At 32.4% G+C, this 16,226-nt stretch overlaps 2 protein-coding genes across 3 annotated transcripts in view; one reads left to right on the top strand and one right to left on the bottom strand.

Annotated features, from left to right (window-relative positions):
* LOC107444907 (trace amine-associated receptor 1) overlaps window positions 1-7,184 on the bottom strand; it is a 60,258-nt gene extending 53,074 nt beyond the window's left edge. The window contains exon 1 of the mRNA XM_016059174.4: window positions 7,058-7,184. The gene's annotated coding sequence lies outside the window, so the exon portion shown is untranslated. The remainder of the gene's footprint in view (window positions 1-7,057) is intronic.
* Window positions 7,185-15,693: 8,509 nt separating this feature from the next.
* The window catches only part of LOC107444906 (uncharacterized), a 31,825-nt gene continuing 31,292 nt past the window's right edge, over window positions 15,694-16,226 (top strand). The window contains exon 1 of one of the 2 annotated variants that reach the window (XM_016059172.4): window positions 15,694-16,034. The gene's annotated coding sequence lies outside the window, so the exon portion shown is untranslated. The remainder of the gene's footprint in view (window positions 16,035-16,226) is intronic. The other variant, XM_016059173.5, reaches the window with a different exon arrangement.

The raw sequence follows: 16,226 nt of genomic DNA, 5'->3' as shown, positions 1-16,226 counted from the left end.
ATTTACAATGCATGACAGTTTTTACCTCTCTTTTATATTTTTGAAACTTTCGACACAATTGTTACTAGTATTTATATCTAGCAACATCTGGTGGCTTTCTTTTATTTTTATTCATCCATTTTTTGTTACTTTTGACATCAAGTCAAGCGTGAGCTAAGAAAATGAAGACCTCGAGAGAGATAAATTTTTCAACAATGAATAAATAATTGTCTAAAAGAATTGGGGAAAAAATCAAGAAAAAGCACTTAAAACTGCATTGAGTTTCACAACTTCTATCCAATTGAAACTTCGAAAACATTTTGTGGCCTGCAGAGAGGGACGCGTGATATTCTTTGCTACAAGTTTACCAGTTAGTATTTTTTTTTTGAACTAATTATCGAATTCTAATTTTTTAATTTCATCTTAGTCCTTGAACATTTTTCTACACATCTTTGTAATTTCAAATATCTCAGCCTTGCAGTTTTTGTTCAACAAAACAAATCTCAACGACGAGTTGAACACCCAAAATAACGGCAACGACGCTTAAGATTTTTAATGTAGAGAAAAAAAATATTTTTACCTTCTAAGAAATAAAAACGAACGCTTTCAATCAACTTTCTTAGGAAATGTTGAAATATAATTACGAGATCTTTTCAAATAATTGCGTGAATTTATTTTCATCAAAAACCAGTTCACAATATTTTCGATATAGAAAAAAAAGGAAAATGTTGAAATATCTTCATGATAACGATATCACATCCTCAAAATAAAAACGGAAGTAGGAAATAAATATTTTTATTTCATTTTTTTGTGCTTAACTGTTTATAAACTGTTATAAATTTGTTACTTTAAAAAATTGTGCATGATTAAACCCCATTTCATTTGTATGTGAAATAAGCAGAATAAAAAAAGGGGAACCTTTAACTTTTTATTTAATGACCGGATTTTCCAATACTAAGATGCTTTATTTGCTAGGATGCTATTTGTTTCAAACAGAACTAGAATAAAAAAAAAACTATAATGTTATAATGCAGTCGCGTTCATTAAGTCAAAGTTGGATGATAACTTTGTTGTTTATTTTATGAGATAATAATAAAATTTCTTGAAAATTCGAAACGATAAAATAGACCACTTTTTTTGAGACAAAAATCCTAATTTAATAAAATCCAATTTATTATTATAAAAATGCATTTTATTGTCGAAAAGCAATATGTTCTCTTCTAGAATGGTGAAATGGGTGAAAATCGATTTTATCTCATATCAAATAAAACGGAAACAAATTTTTAAAAAAACGAAAGAAAGAAAAGTTTAATACAATTCATAAAATATCGTCCCAAAATTGTCGATCAAACTTTAAGAAATTCTATTTTCTTTTATCTTCAGAACTTGTCTACACAAAAGCTGATTCAATGGGTGTACCCAATATTGAAATGAAGTCATTTTCGTAAATTGTGCGACAATGAATTCGCAGGACATCAATGAAATTCTTTTCGAAGTCTTATGTTCTATTCGAAAACTAAAGACGCAATTTACGATGATGAAATTGGAACGGTATTGTGTTCATTACGGAGGAGAATTCTTTCATTTCATTTAAGGAGGTCTTTCAAGAAAAAAGAAAGCAGCGAGATGCGTCAAATCTTCACTTGACTATAAAGTAATACATCTCTTCATTTTGATTCTGGATCTAGCTCAAGATGCTCGCTTAAAAAAATTAAGATACAGTTCGAAGTGCTTGTTTAAGAAAACGGACACAACTCAAAATTTGCCTTTTTATATTACCTATATAAGAGCATCAAAATATGGGTGGTGGTAGGTATAGTATATTGGGTAGGTATAGTAGGTGTTTTATATGGGTGGTTATAGCTTGAGTAGTGTTATATATGGGTGGTGGTTCAACCCAAATTTAACAACTAAATGAGAGATTTCGTTTTTGAAACATTATGACTGGGCAAAGTTCCGAACAGATGTTACTTTTCAGTCTTTTCTTCGGATTCAGAACACAAAGCAATAGTAGGGTACTGAAAAATTTAAATTCATACAACCCATTGAATACCACTTATATAAATTTATAGGACTCATAAAAACCCTGTAAAATGAATATTTAACTTCAAAAAAAAAATCTTTTTATCCTTTCAAAAAAAGTCTTTTTTTTTAAAGTACTAAGTTATTTAGGCAAATGAACGGCATCACACTATGAATTTATTTGGATTAATTCGTTTAGATTAAATTCATTGGAGAATCCGCTTGAGAATCGAAATCAAATGCTGTGTCCACACGCATTTTGTGCTCTGTCCTCCAAAGTAAGAAGCTCACCGACAATATTGTGTGTAAAAAAAAAACAAATTAAATAAAAAAATATTTCCTTTAAACAAATTTTGCTTGAACTTAATATTTGGTCACTACATGCCGAGTATTACGGTTAACCGAATATTATGGTTAATTAACTTCATGATTTCATTTAACTTCGAGTTTCTTGAATTAAGAAGTTTAGTATTTTATCATTTCTAAAAAAGCAATCAAACTTTTTCCTTAATTTTAATTTTTAGTAGGTGCAGTGCACAACTTAATAAAAAAAGTAGTGTGATACAGAAGAAAAAAAAGTGCGATTCCTGTCAACTGCTTTTATAGTTAGTATAGTAAGGAAACAAGGTTTAAGCTAACTAATTTTTCGAATCTGATGATTATTGCAATTCTTACGCGGATCCGTTAATGGACATCGTAAACGTAATAAGGCTGAACGTTAATAAAAATTACGTCTGATGCTCCAGAGCAGCTAAAGTAAGGATCTTTATTATTGTATTTCATAATTTTTAGGCATTCATTAGCATGTTTGTTATGAGCAAAGGGATCAGTCATTGTAAAAGTAATTAGATATATAATCACTATTTCTTATCTAGCCATTATGTATAACGAATAATATTTAATCTAGCCGTTACGAATAATGGCTAATGGGTCGTACCTTCAAATGCAAATCTACATTCTTAAAACACTGAAAGAATACTTCAATGGAAGAAATCATATTTTGCACTCTAAATTTTTATGTGTTTAATTTCTTAGAGGAAATATTAAAAAAAAACATCAAAGACATTGCAAAGTTGCAAATAGTATTTAGAAATTTCTAAGCATTTCGTAAATTAATTATTAACGTTCGAGAAGGTTAAAAGAATAAACTAGTAGTAATACTAAGTGGCTCATGTAAAATATTCCTTAAATCCTAAAATTTAAATAAGTCAATTGATTAATCAAAATTGAGTGTAAAATAAATTCCTCGGCAAAGTTAGCTTTCTAAAAATAGCGAAGTAGTGATTAAATTTCTAAAGTAGTTCATAATTCCTATATTTAAAACGAATAATTACAATTATTGTTAACTACATATACAATGAAGTAGTTATTGCTTACTATGAAGAAATGCAGCTTTTCCGACCACTGCTTTGAACGATATCCAGCAGAAGTACTTTTTGTCAATTTAGTTATTGTTTTTCCTTTCTTCTATTTTAGAACAGAGGAACTTAAATGTTGTTTGAAGCATCGTCAGACCGAATAACATTTGAAAAAGCAAAACATTACCCAATATTTATCAAATGAGTTCTATAAACGAAACAAGAAATATGGAATTATTCATTTTATGTATCCTTTCATAAAGTCACGAACTAGTTTTATTTTTCTTCCAGGGAAGCATCTGCAACATTTTTTTGCTTTTAAATATTTCAACAAGAGAGCATCCAAACGAAATTTATAAATATTTTAACTGCTCTCCATTTTCACTCATTTAAATTCTTTGATATTTGTTCTCAACGAAAAGAGCACCGCACAAAAAACACACTTTCAACTTCACTTTTCAGAAATTTCACTCTTTGTGTAATTCGCACAATTTGTACTAGACTCGAAAATTCCCTTTTCATTCGAAAATTTTCACTCATAATAAATGCACTTTTTCATGAGCCAAATTTCGAGAAAACATTGTTGTAAATAATTCCCTTCGAATGGTATTTTTTTTTCTTCCTTTAAATCAAACTATTTAGAAATACTAGGGATGCACCGGATACTCAGCAATGATCCGCTACCCAGTCTACCCGAACAGATTTTCATTAACTGAGTACCGGAATCGTTTTTAGTCAGACCCAGTAACGGGTACCCGGAAACGACCCATTTTCTCGACGCAACCCTATTCAGATTTACAGTAATGTCCAAACCTTGGAAATCTTATTAAGTAAACCTTGGTAATCTTATTAATTGTAGTTTTGGAAATCTTATTAAGGAAGCTGAAATGGGGCAGAATTTCAATTCGGGGAAACCTTGTTTAGAGACTGGCGTTCGATGAAGAAAGGTGCTCGCTTAGGAGATTGCAAAATCTAATGCCTGATACTGTATTAACATAAATACAAAATTATAAATGGGAATTGATATTTAATTAAAGTTAATGAAAATCATAATAAATAAAATTGAAAGAAAAGTGTAGAAAAATACGATTGATGTGTATTACTCTCATACTAAATTTGCTTTCAGCAAAACGAATAAAGTGTTTCTCTTATTTGGATTTGCAGGCTCAGCATTGGATCGAAACCTAATTAAAGCAGAACATAAATATTTTCTTACATGTGCAGAGATTCATTCCTAATTTATGTTTATGTAACTCGACAAAAACTCATACGGAAGCATTTTATTAGATTTTCATTGCAACATTCACAGTGTACTATAAAAATGAATCTTCGCTCACTTGAAACTAAATAGCTTTATTCTTTCTCTTTGGGTGATGAAAGACCATCGGAATAACCTCATTTTATTCCTTCCTTCTTCTTCTTCTTCTTCATAAGCGCAACAGCCTTTCGCAGGCCAAGGCTGACTCGCAGATTTTCCTCCATCTGGCCCTGTCCGGTGCGACGGCCCGCCATCGGTTGACTCCCAATAGCTTGAGGTCCTTTTCAACGTCGTCTATCCATCTTGTAGGTGGTCGTCCCCTACGTCTCGTCCCTTCAATTGTGGAAAAAGTCACTTTTTTGGCAGGGACGGCATCAGAATTTCTGAAGAGGTGGCCCAGCCACCAAATGCGTGATGCTTTAATAGTTCTCACAATGTCGGTCCCACCGAATTTGTCATATTTTTTGTAAATTTCGTGGTTGTAAAGAATTTATTCCTTCCTAGTACCGCAAAATAGGCGTCAGTTTCGCAGAAAAAGCAAATCTGCCCTTTTTGTTACTGTTTCCTTTAGTTACTTTTTTTTACGGTGGTTTAAAATGACTAGGATACGGAGATACATTAAAGACACACTTCTGTTCCATAAGACAACATTCTATTTATAATTCTGTTCAACAGTTATAATGAGATGAAATTTCTCTCAGAGTATCGAAAAGTTGACGAGGTTATAGTGAGGTAGATCGCACTTAAATTACACTTATAGTTATCAGATGATTAAAAGTTAAACTCTGATAGTTAAACATTTTTCATTCAATGTACCGTTAATTTATAAAAATATTTTTAAAATATCATAAATTTTACAGAAGGTACGTTATTAAATGTAACAGAAAATTTAAGTAAATCAAAAGAAAAATTAACTATTACAATTTTGGTAAATAATATAATTAGCAAACCACTTCATAGCAAAATTTTACGTTAATCCTTCTGCTTCCAAACCGTCACCCCAAGACTAAATGAACCCATTAAATAGGTCGGCTAAATTTACTAATTGTCGGTCCTTTTTCTCAACAAAAAAAAAGAAGGAATGTGCGATTTTCTGCATTCTGTTTTTAAAACCAATCATTTTATTCTCCCTCAGTTTCAAAATATTCAATAGATCACTAACTAGTACTGCAAACTGGGGAAAACTATACGCTATGTTTTCAAAATAGCACCATTTTTCAAAAATAACAGGATGCAGTCTGAGAGTAAAATTTCCAGCCCCCCCCCCCCCTCCCCTGCTAAAATTTTAGTTGAAATGGACGTCTATTGTTGCATGAGGCATTTCACATCGATTGAAGAACTTTTTAAATATTTTTTTTTTTTATATCTGTTCAAAATTTAGTTTGATGATAAAAGGCTACAAACTCTTTCCAATTCTTTATAATTGATTTTTCAAATTGTAAGTCATTTTTGGGTCACAAAATCGTTACAGAATATCCTGCATATTTTTTGGAACATCGTGCATACTGTTCGGAAGTTATGTCACAGGTGCTTCTTATGTAAATTTATCTTAATGGCTCGCATTTTTTTTTCACTAATTTATGGCTGAATCTCTGAAAAGGTTGGCTGTTACATCATGTGTAAATTCTTAATCAATGTTGTTTTATTTTTTCTTATTCAAAAACCGCGGCTTGGTAATTTTTTTTTTATGAGAAAAACTTGAAATAAATTATCCAAACTAAAAATGAAATTTAATTTTTTATGTTAAATTCTATGAAATTGGCGAAGTGGAAGGTAGTAGAAAACGAAAAACATATGCATCGTTACATATTTATAAATTTTATACTATATATTAAAAAAAAATAATTCTAAATCTTTAAAATTCACAAATAAAAACTGTTTGTTCCAAACTGCCAAAAAAATGCTTCTTATGATTTGCGAGACACGAGACACACAAATGATACAAAGATGAAAGCCTAGTATTAAAAAAACTCTCGTGAAAACAAAAGAAATACTATATCAAAATCTTAAAAATTCATTTTAAAAAATTTAGAAATTAATTAAGACTTATTTTATTTAATCAGTTTCAAAATATTGGTCCTCCACTGTCGATTGTAATCACAGATGCATTAGAACAGATAGAAAAAAATTATATCAAAATAATTGACTTATGAGCAAATTATTGCAAAATTGCCTTCACAGTAATTGTTATGGCATCTTTAAAAATAATTTTATTGAACAAAAAATGTTAATTTCCTCTAGCAAAAAAAAAACGTTTTCTTTAATTTTTATGCAAAAATTTTGTAATGTTGATAATTTTTAAGTTTTCGTGGCAATGAGAGTGGTAATTTAAATTAGTCATTTAATTTTTTTACACTGTTTACAGTTTGCAAATAATAAGACTAAAAGTATGAGCCTCCAACTAAACATTGAAATGAGGATGAAAACGATAACTACATACCAACCCTGGGGGTAGAGACGTTCTTTCCGGAACATTTTCCGCAGAAGTGATGGAAGAAGGAGGAAGAAGAGAGCTTCCACATCCTCTGTAGGTGTCTTCATCCCTTTTCCTTCTCCTCCCTCCCACCCCCTCTCCTCTAGATCCTCCTGTTTATCGTCCGTCAAGACTTCTTCTTGCTAGATGAATATCGCAATATATCGACTGTTTTTCTTCTTTTTTTTCCAACAAATTTTGAAATCTGGATTACGTCAGCATTCGTTTTCAGTTTGATTTTTGAGACAAGGCAAAATAGAAAGAGAATTTAAAAGCGTTTAAGATTTATGTAAAATCAACCTGTTGATTGAAAAGGTATCAATTTGTATTTGAATTCTCGTCATAAGAGGTGGTACAACTAGTCGCTTTTAGAAAGAAAAACATTTCAAAAAAAATCATTTATCTACTGTTTTGAAATGAATTTCAGATGATTAAATTTTGACCCACATGAACTCATTAAATAGTCACATGAACCATGAAAACCACACGAGTCATAAAAAGTTTAAAATTTCATGACAAATAATAATGACAGAACGACAAAAAATAACTCGTAAATTTATTATTTTAATGCTTGTAAACGTGATCAAACTTTTAATTAATCATGAAGACATCATTAATTGTAAAATATTTCCAAATTTCCAAAAGTGTAATCTTTAATGGAGAGTGTCGATGGACTCATATTTTCTCTGATTGCTCACTTCACTGTATTACGAATGATTACATCTTAAAAGATTTAACAAACAAAACTTGTCTCCAAAATAGAACAACATACACACCAGCATTTAACCCCGCGCCTATACCCTTAAAGGGGGCATTTATCGGTTAATTGTTAAGGTTGGAAGACAAGACAGATAAAAAAAAGAGAAAAAATATCAGCTAGAAACCAAAAAAAGAAGAAAATAAAAAGAAACTTAAAATTTAAAAGAAGTACAAAAACTGAAAAAGAGAAAAAAGAAACGATTTTTCTATTAGTTAGGGCATTTTGATTAGAAAGTATCCAGAGCTAATTTGAAAAGTTTAATAGTGGTTGGTGCTCATCATTGCATAATTTTGTCATTTTTTGATAAAAATTTATTTCAGGATTTCCTCGTATTTTTCTAGAAAATTAATCAAGTTGGTTGCCTTCTGTTCCAACTTTTGATTCTTATAGATGGATCTCTTCCAGGCTATGAGGAATTCTGTTGTTGTTGTTTCTAATCCCCAAGAGGTCCATCCCAATTAGACCAATTCCATAAGTCCAAAAATGTCCAGGAAGTCTAAAAACAGATGAGGATTTGAAAAAACCTCGTCGATCTTAAAATCGATACAGTTTAGAATATGCTCGGGCGAAGCCTGAGCAGTCCTACATTTAGTGCAAAGTCCAAAAGTCTTTTGCCCCTGAACATACGAGAGACACCTCAAGTGACCACTTGCATGAGGAATTCTAGCTTTGGTTGTTTAAAGTGGTAGGATGTGGTAAGCGAAAGTGGTTGGATGTGGTAAGCGGACATTCTATTGCAAATTGCCACACTGTTCCTCCACAGGCACATGTGTTGACAGTAGCCAGGCGGATCCAAAATAGACCAAAGACATATTAGGTTCGAATCTCGTGAACAAGGTGGCCATTCTTTTCAATTAGAAAATCAGAAAAATTTGCCATTCTTGTGCGGCTTCAGCTCTGTGTGTATTTGAGCAGAATCCTGCTTTCTATTGAAGTGCTTTGATTGGAAAAGCTTTTTAAATGAAGAAAGCATCGTTTCGTACTATGAAAACAATTTGTTTCAAATTCATGTGATTTTAAAACAAATCCCTTTTCTAAGCAAGACAAAGTGTTTATTGAACCGAAACTCTTCTGAATGAGGAAAACTTGTTTTATTTTTAACTTTCCTGTTCTGATAAATGATCATATCCAATCAAGTGTGACATAAAATGTGCCCCCTCACCATCAGATAGTATTCTTCGTCAGCATTTTTCCCCTCATCCCTCAAATAAACAAGATAAATTAAAGTAGAAAATTCAAATTAGATGTTCATAAAGTAAATAAGAATCGAAATCTGTTCTCTCCTATAAAACTTCATTAGCTATATTACTTATTTCACTTTTTCTATAAATAAATTTGCTGAAATATCTTTACAATTTCAGGGAACTTTTTTTTTTCAGTTTAGCTAAATCCCAAAGTGCACTGATCATAACATACGGTTGATCACAAAAGTCACTGGCAGCGGTCATTAAGTGGACTACTTTGATTATCCCGGACCGAGGGTGCTCGGGACTCCTTAAACTATTCTACCATAAAGTGCTCGCACGCTAAGGGTGCCTCCCCCTCTACTGAGGATCAAATCATTATCGGATCATCCTCAGGAATGTATCCCAACTCTAGTGCATCGTCCTAAATAAAGTACTACAGTTTAGAGAAACAAAGTATATTCTGCAAAGTTACATTAAGAGGACCGTGGATGAAATTCTTTATGGCAAATTCTCTTTCGTATCCAATGGTCTTTGAAAATTTAAAGAAAAATAAGTTCAGGTAAACCCGGAGTTAAACTAAAGTTTCAAATGTTAAAAGAAATGTTTTTAAATTATTAAAATTTTCTGCTACTGTTAATGTGTGCTTTTTCTGGACCTCGTGTAACAATATGGGTAACTCTTGCCTCAGCTCTCTTTCACGAATCATTTTTTATTAAGTTACCATAAATAGATAATTACATCAAAATTATTAATTATTCTATGAAAAAAAAACTTTTTTTTGTGTTAGGACTCATTTAGTTCTCGATCCCATAGGGATAAAATTTAGACCTAATAATAATAAGCAAAAATAAAGATTATACATAAAAGTTTATTGACTGGGATTTCCTTCCAGATGCGGGGGTTGAAAATGATACTTTTATTAGCCAACTTAGATTGATAGCCCCTAAACTGTTCCTTATCACCCAATCAAATTGGTTGGAGTCTACGTCATCATAAGAACAAACCAATCGGGGAAACGTTACTTCCCTTAGAAACTGAAGATTAAAAGAAATATACTTAATATATTTATTACTGGATTTATTGGGTACGTCAATTAAATACTGAGATAAGAAATCACTATTGAACTGATTCTAGTTGAATCTCCAAGTTGTGTAGGGAGGGAAAGCATTTTCACTTTAAGGGCATCCCTATCTCTCTTGTTATAACTGTCGTAATTATTTTTAATAATTTTTCTACTTCTCTTTTAAAAAGTATTTTTGCTACTTATTTTTTTCCCTTTTTCGTTTATAAATTTCTCTCTTCTTTCTCTTTACAGTTTTAAATCTTTTTTTTTTATCTCTTTTACATAAGAAAAAGGAAAAATTTATTTTAAAAGGGAAATAGAAAAATGAGTTAAAACATTTAAAGCTAGATGTTCGAAAAATTTCCTCGAAAATAGCGTCAGAAACATCAAAGTGTTCCACTATTTCAATAAAAATAAGAAAAACTAATTTTCTTGTAACTAAACAAGAAAACCAAATTGAGGCATCTTTTATTTTGTAGTAAAATTTCCTGTTAGCACATGCAATTGTATAAAAACATGTATACTAAGAGAAATTGAGACATAATTTTCATCAGTGGTAAATGCAAAAATGACAAAATACTAAAAAAGAAAGAAAAAAGTTTTCAATACTTTAAGTTATCTATATACTTCAAAACATAAATTTTGTGAAATAATAAGAAATTCATCAAATTTTTACAATATTCTTAATTTTTATACTGTGAAAAAGTAGCCACTATGCTTTATTCAATCTAAAATTTAAAATCAATTGAAAGTGTTGTTCTTACTGTGTATACATCACGTCGATAAATACAATTTACCAATCATATTCTCAACAGATAGGGGGTTGGGGGCTTTTTGGACAAATTTAACATTTGATTAGTGTAGAATCAAGTCGCATGATGCGTATAACACAAATTTTACAATGCACGTAGATGTAACTTTTGTAACTTAGGAAATTTTCATAAAAATGAAAGTGATATAAATAATTTTGTTAGGGAAATAATGTAATAAATATTGTTAAGGAAAGTGATATAAATATTAATATTCTCATGCCTCAGCTGCTCTTAATTGGGTCCTGTCCGATCCTAAGAATCGTTTGAAAATTTTATTTAGTCCGTTTATGAGAAATGTTTAAAAGTTTTTTTTCTCGCTAGTGCAGCATCAACCATTGTTAGAAATAAAACTGTAGACGATTCGGCTTAATATGTTTCGCACGTTCTTCAATATTTAATTACTTTTTACAAATTCAGTCATCAGAGCCTCGATGGCTAAGGGGATAGAGCATCGCCTTCCAATGAGGTGAACCGGAGTTCGATCCTGGCGATGGCTGGTCGATACGAATTCCGCATCCGGCTTGCACCGACTATAGTGCTGACGTGAAATATCCTCAGTGGTAGACGGATCATGGGTTAGAGTCCCCTTGCCGTCAGGCTAACCATGGGAGATTCTTGTGGTCTTCCTCCCCATGTAACGCAAATGCTGGTTAGTTCCATCAGAAAAGTCCTCCACGAAGGAAAAATTCTCCCACTACCTGATCCAAGAGTTTCCTTGTCTTCTGGATTGGGTTCAAAATTACAAGGCTACGGAGTTGAACATTAGTAGTCGTAAACCGCAAAAAAATTCGGTCGGCTGTTCAACGACGGTTATAAAATTATAAAAACAAAAAAATTCAGACAACAACGTGAAAGGCATATGGATTGGAGCTACATCACTCAACTAATATTTTTAAAGTTATCTGAAACCAAGTGTTTATAGTTATCTTTTCAAAACGTTTTCCAGAATTGCTAAATACTTTAAAATCATCGTTAATTGAAATAAAGAAAAATAAGTTATATACTAAAATGTAAAACCAATAGAGAAAAGGTACAAGTTTTACTAAGGGGAACCATAAACATATCGACATATTTCATTAACGCAAATAATGGTAATTAGTACTCCTGGTACTATAACTAGTGCGATTTTTAATAGTTATGAAATATATTAATGCAGGTACTACTGAACTGTGATCGATTTTCCACCGTCCACCGAAAGGGATGATCACCTCAGAAAATTGTTTGATTGAGGCTATCATGAGATGCCTCGAGCAACATCATCATGCCAAATGATAAAGATTACAGTTAATCTTTATTTTCATAACATGAACATCTAGAAAAGTATTATGCTCTTCGTATGAAGTAAAATAACTCTAAAATAATAAATTTAAAAAAAACTTTTCCATGATTTACACGAAAATAAATAAGAAAAAATATTTGAGTGTAACTTCATAAAATCGAATTCTCTTTTAAGAAGGAACCGTCTTCATGCTTCATTCTCAAACAAATTCGTTTTAAATTATTATAAACCTCCTTTGCATTTATAGACTACAGTGGTAATAAGTCAAAGTTTGATAATGCTTTTTTTTTATTCTCACTTAAATATTAATTTGTTAACCCTAATCTTCATAAGTTTTTATTAACCTTTAAAATGATTATAAGAATTCAGGGTGTTTTGTATTGACCTCTTTGGATCGTTATTTTTATATTTCTCATGATTAGAATCCAGGTTTTGATGATCTAAATAATTAATATAAATGCCTTTAAATGGAATTTTTTAGACCATCAAAAATCTGGATTTCAATCTTAAGAAATATAAAAGTAATAATCCAAAGGCGGTCAATGCAAAACACCCTGAATTTCTATAATCCTTTTAAAGGTTAATAAAAACCCATGAACATTAGGGTTAACAAATTAATATTTAAGTGCGAATGAATAAAAGCATAATCAAACTCCGACTAATAACCACTGTGGTCTATAAAAGCAAAGAAGGGGTTAAAATTATTTAAAACGAATTTGTGTCAGAATGAAGCATAAAGACGGTTCCTAATTAAAAAGAGAATGCATTTCTGTCCCAGTAAGCGAATTAACTAGCACCTCTTCTGTTCTTTATAACCTCCATTTGTAAAGGCCTAAAAACTCTTATTTATTTTTTCATTTTTTTATTTTATTATCGACGAATTTAGAACTATTATTGAACATATTTTTTATTTCATTTTATTAGCACTAGAACCTGACTGTCGAGTTTTTCACGAATATATGTTTTCCACTAATTTGATTCTCTTTCGCAAGCGATTTTCACGCACTCAAAAATTTTTCGAGCAAAGAGATTGGTCCCTTTCACTAACTATGATATTTGCGTATTTTTCGCATCAAGTGAAAACAGCCCTTAAAGGCATCAAATCGTTCTCAGAATAGGGTTATCCCTGTCACACACATTATTTTGGTCACCTGTATTGACTCTAGGCCAACTTTACAGTATGAAATTGAGATAGATATAAAATTTAATTATTAATTAAATAATTTTTTATAATCGTAAATTAGTGACCTTCGGTGTCCAGATGGTTCACTTTCACAAAATCACAACTTCGCACTTCCATCAAAATGGAGTCCAAACGCTCTGTTAAGCGTGGAGGTAGCGGGTTCGAATCCCGCCGTAACCCTGGATGTATTCTTTGTGATGTCTTTCTCTGAATTGTTCTATCTGTATTTTCTACTTGACAATGACTTATAAGCCTATATTGAGCACACAAGTCAGCAAATGTATGTAATTTCAATAAAATAAATAATCAAAATGGAGGGGCCTCCCTGGCCAAGCGGTATCGCCCGCCAAACTCTCTGTTAAGCGGGGAGGTGGCGGGTTCGAATCCCCCGTAACCCTGGATGTATTCTTTGTGATGTCCTTCTCCGTATTGCGCTATCTGTCCTTCTACTTGACAAAGGTTTATGAGCCTTAATTGAGCACACAAGCCAGCAAATGTATGTTGTATCAATAAACAATAATAAATAAACCATCAAAATGAAAGTCTGCTCGTTTAGTACTCCCTCACGGACTCGCAGCTTAACGTCTCCCTATTGATTAAACTTGTTCAATGGCTTAATAAATTTAAAGCTTTGATTTTCTCACATAAACTCGTCACTGCATTGCTCCTCGCCAATGCATCTCACTCAGTATAGTTACAAAATAGTATTACACCTTTAAAGTGCAATAAGACGGATTATAAATCATGCCCAGAGTTATCTGCTCCATGTAGTTATTTGCCGTTCATGACAGCCTAGCCCCCCCCCCAAATATATTTTTGGACAATAAAATAAAATAATGGCATTTTTACTGCAAAAAAAAACTTATAATTTCTTTTTTTTTTTTTAATTTTTGAATCGAAAATTGTACTGTTAAGTTAGTTTGTTTGTTTGTTTTGTCCATTTACGTCGCACTAAAGCTGCACAATGGGCTATTGGCGACGGTCTGGGAAACATCCCTGAGGATGATCCGAAGACATGCCATCACAATTTTGATCCTCCGCAGAGGGGATGGCACCCCCGCTTCGGTAGCCCGACGACCTGTACGCGAAGTCGAGCACTTTACGATAGAACAGTTTAACGAGGACCCATACCGCACACCCTCGGTCCCTACGCAGACTGACCCAAGTGGTCACCCACCCGCACATCGGTGATCTGCTGGGAACCGTGTCTTAATGATCAGTCCACTGCGGGACCTGTTAAGTTAGATAGCTTTACCTCCGTCGCACTAGAGCAGCACAATGAGCTATCAGCGACTGCCTGGGAAATATCCCTGAGGATGATCCGAAAACATTCATCACAATTTTGATCCTCTGTAGAAGGGATGGCTCCACTGCTTTGATAGCCGATAAGCTGCGAGTCGAGCACTTTAAGGTAAAACAGTTCAACAAGGACTGATACAGCACAACTTCGGTCCCTACGCAGGCTTATCAAAGTGGTCACCTACCGTCTTATTAACGCAGCCAGCAATCCTTTATTTCAGTGTTCTACTGGGAACTGGGCCTTTACGTCCACTGCGGGAACGTATATTTAAGAAAAATTTCATTGTCGCAATAAAACCGCATGCGGTTGTATCGCATTTGATTGGTGGCGCAAGCTACAAAACTGATAAATATCCAGTTTATTTCATCTCATTCAAAAAACTGAGACCAGAATTATAATTATAAATTATATAGTTCAAATAATATCTGTCCCGCAGTGGACTGATCGTTAAGACACGGTTCCCAACAGATCACCGAAGTCAAGCATCACTGACTACGGTCAGTGTGCGGGTGGGTGACCACTTGGATCAGTCTGCGTAGGGACCGAGGGTGTGCGGTATTGGTCCTCGTTAAACTGTGATACCGTAAAGTGCTCGACTTCGCGCGCAGGTCGTCGGGCTACCGAAGCGGAGGTGCCATCCCCTCCGCAGAGGATCAAAATTGTGATGGCATGTCTTCGAATCATCCTGCGGGATGCTTCCCAGACCGTCGCCAATAGCCCATTGTGCAGCTCTAGTGCGACGTAAATTAACAACAACAACAACTACAAATCAAATAATATCTAACTTGAGCTATATCGATTTAAAACTTATGATTATTCGAAGCTGCATTTGAGGATTAAGATTTCTTCTTTATATTCCATTGTCTCTTACGTTATTAAAATTTTTTCATTTTTCATTCATTATAATTGCGAAATTTTTTAAATAATATAACACTATGCAACGATTTAAGTTTAAACAGTTTTAATCGTTTAAAAAGTTCAATGTTTTCATCTTAACCAGAAAGCCTGGAATACAAAACTATTGCGCATTTATATGTGAACTTTGGCATCAATCAGAAAAAAAACCTCAAAAGTTGTAAGGTGTAAGCACAGAGATAAGATATAAAATTTAGGAAATGGGCTGGCGAAAAAAAATATTGTGTTTATTTATATTTAAAACGAAGAAAAATTTTTAAACTTTTAATCATATAATAAACGAAATATGCGTTAAATATTCTCAGGTAGAAATATTTAAGCTACGTCAATTCCTATAAAGATATACTGTCAATTCAAAAAAGTGTCACATGAAAAGTAAAATTCTTCTGAAAAATTAAGTAGAAATAGAAAGAAAACATGAACTGTTTCCATGTTAACAAGTTGGGTAAATTTGATTTATTTTTTCTTAGTTCTTTATCAAGAATCATTATTTTGTTGTATTTATTTTCCATAGATTACTTATTCTATTTTCATACGTAGTTGTAAGTTGACATGTCTCGCTATTGCATATCAAAAAAAATGATTTTGTGTTTTCTTAAAAGACAAAAGTGTTCCTTCATTATGTAAATTAAGTTTT

Source organism: Parasteatoda tepidariorum, chromosome 6, assembly GCF_982258835.1.
Source record: "Parasteatoda tepidariorum strain Cologne lab strain chromosome 6, Ptep-v5.0, whole genome shotgun sequence".
Classification (NCBI taxonomy): Eukaryota; Metazoa; Arthropoda; class Arachnida; order Araneae; family Theridiidae; genus Parasteatoda; species Parasteatoda tepidariorum.
Note: the sequence above shows the minus strand (reverse complement) of the source record. Positions and strands in the feature narration are given on the sequence as shown.